A 7,458-nucleotide genomic window follows, 5' to 3' on the forward strand; every position below is an offset into this window, starting at 1 on the left:
CGTATTTCAGATGAAATTAAATGAACTCACCTGCTGAAACAGCTCTCTCTGCTTTTCCCAAGAACGCAAATCCTGAATCAAGCCCACCAGAGAGTCGGTGCAGGGTCAGATGCGACCCTCTTGGCTCTCAGACCTCGCTGTGCCCCATGGAGGCTTCTCTGCTAGCCTCTAGTCCTCTCTCATGCAGTGAATTTATTTTTAATTTTTTATTATTTTTATTAACATGTAATCTTTTATTTGCTCCAGGGGTGCAGGTCAGGCTTACACACTTCACAGCACTCACCATAGCACATACCCTCCCCAGTGTCATTAACGCAACCACCCTCTCCCTCCCCCCTCCCCCCAGCAATCCTCAGTTTCTTTCATGAGATTAAGAGTCTCTTATGGTTTGTCTCCCTCCCAGTCCCATCTTATTTCATTTTTTTCCCCTCCCTATCCCCACAACCCCCAACCCTGCCTCTAAAATGCCTCATATCAGGGAGATCATATGATAATTGTCTTTCTCTGATTGGCTTATTTTATTAAGCATAATACCCTCTAGTTCCATCCACGTCATTGCAAATGGCAAGATTTCATTTCTTTTGATGGCTGCATAGTATTCCATTGTATATATATACCACATCTGCTTTATCCATTCATCTGTTGATGGACATCTAGGTTCTCTCCATAGTTTGTCTATTGTGGACATGCTGTTATAAACATTCGGGTGCATGTGCCCCTTCACATCATTAGATCTGTATCTTTAAGCGATTGCTGGGTCTCAGGGTAGCTCTATATTTAACTTCTTGAGGAACCTCCATACTATTTCCCAGAGTGGCTGTACCAGCTTGCATTCCCACCAACAGTGAAGGAGGGCTCCCCTTCCTCCTCATCCTCACCAACACCTGTCGTTTCCTGACTTCTTAATTTTAGCCATTCTGACCGATGTGAGGTGGTATCTCACTATGGTTTTGATTTGTATTTCCCTGATGCCAAGTGATATGGAACACTTTTTCATGTGTCTGTTGGCCATCTGGATGTCTTCTTTGCAGAAATGTCTGTTCATGTCCTCTGCCCATTTCTTGGTTGGATTATTATTCTTTGAGTGTTGAGTTTGATAAGTTCTTTATAGATTTTGGATACTAGCCCTTTATCTGATATGTCATTTGTGAATATCTTCTCCCATTCTGTCCGTCATCTTTTGGTTTTGTTGACTGTTTCCTTTGCTGGTAAAAGCTTTTGATCTTGATGAAATCCCAATACTTCATTTTTGCCCTTGCTTCCCTTGCCTTTGGCAATGTTCCTAGGAAGAAGATGGTGGAGCTGAGGTCGAAGAGGTTGCTGCCTCTGTTCTCCTCTAGGACCTTGATGGATTGCTGTCTCACATTGAGGTCTTTCATCCATTTGAAGTCTGTTTTTGTGTGTGGTGCAAGGAAATGGTCCAGTTTCATTCTTCTGCATGTGGCTGTCCAATTTTCCCAACACCATTTGTTGAAGAGGCTGTCTTTTTTCCATTGGACATTCTTTTCTACTTGATCAAAGATTAGTTGATCATAGAGATGAGGGTCTATTTCTGGGCTCTCTATTCTGTTCCATTGATCTACGTGTTGTTTTTGTGCCAGTACCATACTGTCTTGATGATTACAGCTTTGTAATAGAGCTTGAAGTCTGGAATTGTGATGCCACCAACTTTGCTTTCTTTTTCAACATTCCTCTGGCTATTTGGAGTCTTTTCTGGTTCCATATACATTTTAGGATTATTTGTTCCATTTCTTTGAAAAACATGGATGGTATTTTGATAGGGTTTGCATTAAATGTGTAGATTGCTTTAGGTAGCATAGACATTTTCACTATATTTGTTCTTCCAATCCATGAGCATGGAGCATTTTTCCATTTCTTTGTGTCTTCGCCAATTTCTTTCCTGAGTACTTTATAGTTTTCTGAGTACAGATTCTTTGTCTCTTTGGTTAGGTTTATTCCTAGGAATCTTATGGTTTGGAGTGCAATTATAAATGGGATTGACTCCTTCATTTCTCTTTCTTCTGTCTTGCTGTTAGTGTAAAGAAATGCAACTCATTTTTGTGCATTGATTTTATATCCTGACACTTTACTGAATTCCTGTATGAGTTCTACCAGTTTTGGAGTGGAGTCTTGGGTTTTCCACATAGAGTATCATATCATCTGCAAAAAGTGAGAGTTTGACCTTTTCTTTGCCAATTCACATGCCTTTAATTTCTTTTTGTTGTCTGATTGCTGAGGCTAGGACTTCTAGTACTATGTTTAATAGCAGTGATGATAGTGGACACCTCTGACCTCTGACCTTAGGGGAAAAGCTCTCAGTTTTTCTCCATTGAGAATTATATTCACTGTGAGTTTTTCATAGATGGCTTTGATGATATTGAGGTATGTGCCCTCTATCCCTACACTTTGAAGATTTTTTTATCAAAAAAGGATACTGTACTTTGTCAAATACTTTTCAGCATCTGTTGACAGGTTCTTGTTCTTGTTCTTTCTTTTATTAATGTGTTGTATCACTTGATTGATTTGCGGATGTTGAACCAACCTTGCAGCCCGGGAATAGATCTCACTTGGTTGTGGTGAATAATCCTTTTAATGTACTGTTGCATCTTATTGGCTAGAATTTTGGTGAGAGTTTTCCTGTCTGTGTTCATCAAGGATATTGGTGTGCAATTCTTTTTGATGGGGTCTCTGTCTGGTTTTGGGATCAAGGTAGTGCTGATCTCCTAAAATGAGTTTGTAAGTTTTCCTTCTTTTCTATTTTTTGGAACAGTTTCAGGAGAAAAGGTATTAATTCTTCTTTAAATGTTTGGTAGAATTCCCCTGGGAAGCCATCTGGCCCTGGGCTCTTTTTTGGGAGATTTTTGATGACTGCTTCCATCTCCTTACTGGTTTGGGGTCTGTTCAGGTTTTCTATTTCTTCCTGGTTCAGTTGTGGTAGTTTATATGTCTCTAGGAGTGCATCCATTTCTTCCAGATTGTCAAATTTGCTGGCGTATAGTTACTCATAATATGTACTTATAATTGTCTGCATTTCTTTGGTGTTGGTTGTGATTTCTCCTCTTTCATTCATGATTTTATTTATCTGGGTCCTTTTTCTTTCTTTTTGAAAGCCTGGCCAGGGGTTTATCAACCTTATTAATTCTTTCAAAGAACCAGCTCCTAGTTTCGTTGATTTGTTCTACTGTTCTTTTGGTTTCAATTTCATTAATTTCTGCTATGATCTTTATTATTTCTCTTCTCCTCCTGGGTTTAGACTTTCTTTACTATTCTTTCTCCAGCTCCTTTAGGTATAGGGTTAGATTGTGAACTTGAGACCTTTCTCGCTTCTTGAGAAAGGCTTGTATCACTATATACTTTTCTCTCAGGACCACCTTTGCTGTGTACCATAGATTTTGAACAGTTGTGTCACTTTCATTTGTTTCCATGAATTTTTTCAATCTTTCTTCAATTTCCTGGTTGACCCATTCATTCTTTAGTAGGATGCTCTTTAGCCTCCATGTATTTGAGTTCTTTCCATTTTTCCTCTTGTGATTGAGTTCTAGCTTCAGAGTGTTGTGGTCCAAAAATATGCAGAGAATGATCCCAATCTTTTGGTGCCAGTTGAAACCTGATTTGTGACCCAGGATATATTCTGGGGAATGTTTCATGTGCACTAGAGAAGAATGTGTATTCTGTTGCTTTGGGTTGGAATGTTCTGAATATATCTGTAATGTCCTTCTGGTCCAGTGTGTCATTTAAGGCCTTTATTTCCTCGTTGATCTTTTGCTTGGGTGATCTGTCCATTTCAGTGAGGGGGATGTTAAAGCCCCCTACTATTATTGTATTATTGTCAATGTATTTCTTTGATTTCCTCATTAATTGGTTTATATAGTTGGCTGCTCCCATGTCTGGGGCATAGATATTTAAAATTGTTAGAACTTCTTGTTGGACAGACCCTTTAAGTATGATATAGTGTCCTTCCTCATCTCTTTTATGGTCTTTGGCTTAAAATCTGATTGATCTGATATAAGGATTGCCACCCCTGCTTTCTTCCGATGTCCATTAGCATGGTAAATTGTTTCCCACCCCCTCACGTTCAATCTGGAGGTGTCTTTGGGTCTAAAATGAGTTTATTGTAGACAGTATATTGATGGGTTTTGGTTTTTTTATCCATTCTAATACCCTGTGCCTTTTAATTGGGGCATTTAGCCCATTTACGTTCAGAATTAACTATTGAAAGATATTAATTTAGTGCAATTGTATTGCCTGTAACATGACCACTACTGTCTATTCTCTCTGTTCTCTTCTGGTCTGCTACTTTTAGGCTCTCTCTTTGCTTCAGGACCACTTTCAATATTTCCTGTGGGGCTGGTTTGGTGTTTACAAATTCTTTTAGTTTTTATTTTACCTGGAAGCTTTTTATCTCTCCTTCTATTTTCAATGATAGCCTAGCTGGATATAGTATTCTTGGCTGCATATTTTTATCATTTAATGCTCTGAATATATCATGCCAGTTATTTCTGACCTGCCAGGTCTCTGTGGATAAGTCAGCTGCCACTCTAATATATTTACCATTGTATATTACAGACTTCTTGTCCTGAGCAGCTTTCAGGATTTTCTCTTTGTCACTAAGACTTGTAAGTTTTACTATTAGATGATGGGGTGTGGACCTATTTTTATTGATTCTGAGGGGGGTTCTCTGTGCCTCCTGGATTTAAATACTTGTTCCCTTTACCATATTAGGGAAATTCTCCACTATAATTCACTCCAGTGTACCTTCTGCCCCCCTCTCTCTTTCTTCTTCTTCCTGGATTCAAATTATTCTAATACTGTTTCACCTTATGGTATCACTTATCTCTCAAATTCTCCCTTCATGGTCCAGTAGTGTTTGTCTCTCTTTTGTTCAGCTTCTTTATTCTCCATAATTTGGTCTTCTATATCATGCTCTTGTCTGCCTCATTTATCCTAGCAGTAAGAATCTCTATTTTTTATTGTACCTCATTAATAGCATTTTCTATTTCAATAAATAAATGGTTAGATTTTATTTCAATAAATAAATGGTTAGATTTTAGTTCTTTCATTTCTCCAGAAAGGGATTTTATTTCTCCAAAAAGTATTTCTCTAATATCTCCCATGCCTTTTTCAAGCCCAGCTAGCACTTTGAGAATTGTCATTCTGAACTCTAGATCTGACATATTACCAATGTCCATATTGATTAGGTCCCTAGCCATTGGTACTCCCTCTTGTTCTGTTATTTGTGGTGAGTTTTTTGCCTTGTCATTTTATCCAGATAAGAATATATGAAGGAGAGAATAAAATATTCAAAGGGTGGCAAAGAACCCAGAAAAATGTATGCTAACCAAATCAGAAGAGACCCAAAACTGGGGGGAGAAATATATATTTCTCTCTCTATATATTTCTCCAAATATATATTTCTCCATATATATATTTCTCCATATATATATATGGAGAAAGAGAGGGAGATTAGACTGGTGAATAGAACAGAGCCACACACTCGATTTTGGGTGTATTTTCGTCTCTTACAAGAACTACCTCCCGAAATTTTAAAGAAAGAAAGAAAAAAAAAATATATATATATAGGGGTAAACATGATGAAGGGATGGAATATGACTGTAAAGATGAAAATTTTAAAAAATTCTTAAAAAAGGGATTGATAAGATAAGTTGGTTGGAAAAAGAAAAAAAGAGAGAGGAGAGGAGAGAATGTGCTCAGGCAAGATACTAGAACAAGCCATGCACTAGATTTAGGGTATATTTTGATCTATTGGAAGAAATTGTATCCCTAAATTTTAAAGAAAAAACCCTGTATGTATACAAAAAGTAATTTTAAATACAAAGAAGGGATAAAATATGACTACAACAATGAAGGTTTAAAAATAATTTTTTAAAAAGGTTAAGATAAACTGATTAGGAAATGTTAAAAGAGGAAAGAGGAAAAGTTAAAAAAAATAAAATCAGAAAAAAATAAAATTAAAAAACTAACTTTGTAAAAGACTAAAGGATCACGGGTAAAAAGCCATGAATTCTTTGCGTTGCTTTCCCCTCTTCCAGAGTTCTGCGGTTCTTGATCAGTGAACTTGGTCTTGGCTGGATGTTCTTGAGGATCTTCTGGGGGAGGGGCCTACTGCCATGATTCTCACACGTCTTTGTCAGAGGCGGAATCCACTACCCTTGCCAGGGGCCGGGCTAAGTGATCTGCGCAGGTCCGCGCTCTGCAGCTTTTGTTCCCTGATCGCTTTCCGTACTGCTTTGGAGGGCGGGAATGAAGATGGCGGCACCCAGTGTCCCACCGGAGGAGCCAAGACTTCGAGCCCCAATCCTCAGTGCCCTCGGAGAAAAGCCGTCAGTCCCTCCCGTCTCCCTGGTCTCCGGCCGCGCTCTGTGCTCACCGGCCTGCGACCCAGCGTCTCTGTCTGGTGCACAGCCCCGTTTGGAGCCTGCATAGCCTGCCGTGCTCCCGTGCCGCCTGTCCCGGAGAAGGAAGGTGAGTCTCCTGGATCTGCCACTTGTGGGGTCCCTGGTCGAAGAGCAGAGGCCCAGCTGTGCCTTGGATCACGGGTTAAGGTAACCCCGAGCTGAGAGCCCCCCCGCGGCTCCGTCTCTGCAGCGGCTTCCCCGCTCCATCCCTGGCAGCTCTGCGGCACTCAGACACCCCCGGTCTTTCTGTGACCCCGCGGGTCCTGAGACCACACTGGCCCCGCGAGGGCTCACCCCTGCTCGGCCTCTGCAGCGCCGTCCCTCGGTGGAGCGGACTCTAAAAGTGCTGGTTTCGTGCTCCGCTGCCGCCGCTTGCCGGCGCCGGCCCCTCCCCCCACGGTCTATCTTCCGGTCGCTTCAGGTTCACGTCTCCGCGCGTCCCACCTGCCAGACGGTGGTCGATGTTCTGTTCCTAGCATTGCTGCTCTTCTTCTCTACTATTTCCTGTTGAGTTTGTAGGTGTTTGGTGACTTTCTCGCTGAACTGGGATCTGATGTCCTTTCAGTCTGCTGCTCCGCAGCCATCTGCCTCCAGCTCTAGTGCAGTGAATTTTAGCCGCTTCTTTTCTCTGGACCAGCCGGTCCTCGAGGGCTGCACCCTGTCATTCCTTTGCAAGGCTCTTTTGGATGCCCAAAAGGGAAAAATTAATATGGAACATTCTGATGCCCATAATTGGTCCCCATGACCTACCAAATGAACTTGAAGCCTCTTGCTGTCATTCAAGGTCACCAACATGTCCCCTAATGGCTTTTCATGTCCCACCCACTCCCAGCCTGGATGAGACCCTGGGTGTCCCCATGAGCACAGGTCAAGGATACCAGGTGCCCCTGGAAAAAGGCCCCTGAGTGATACACGTTATGGATGGTGGGCTGTACTTACAATGTTACAATACTAGGTACCAGGAAGGTTCTGGAGCCGGACTGCCTGGGTTCATATCTCCCTCCCTTCTCTTACTGCCTGTGCAACTTGGGAAAGCCTTCCT

This window comes from Mustela nigripes, chromosome 1 (genome assembly GCF_022355385.1).
Source record: "Mustela nigripes isolate SB6536 chromosome 1, MUSNIG.SB6536, whole genome shotgun sequence".
NCBI lineage: Eukaryota > Metazoa > Chordata > Mammalia > Carnivora > Mustelidae > Mustela > Mustela nigripes.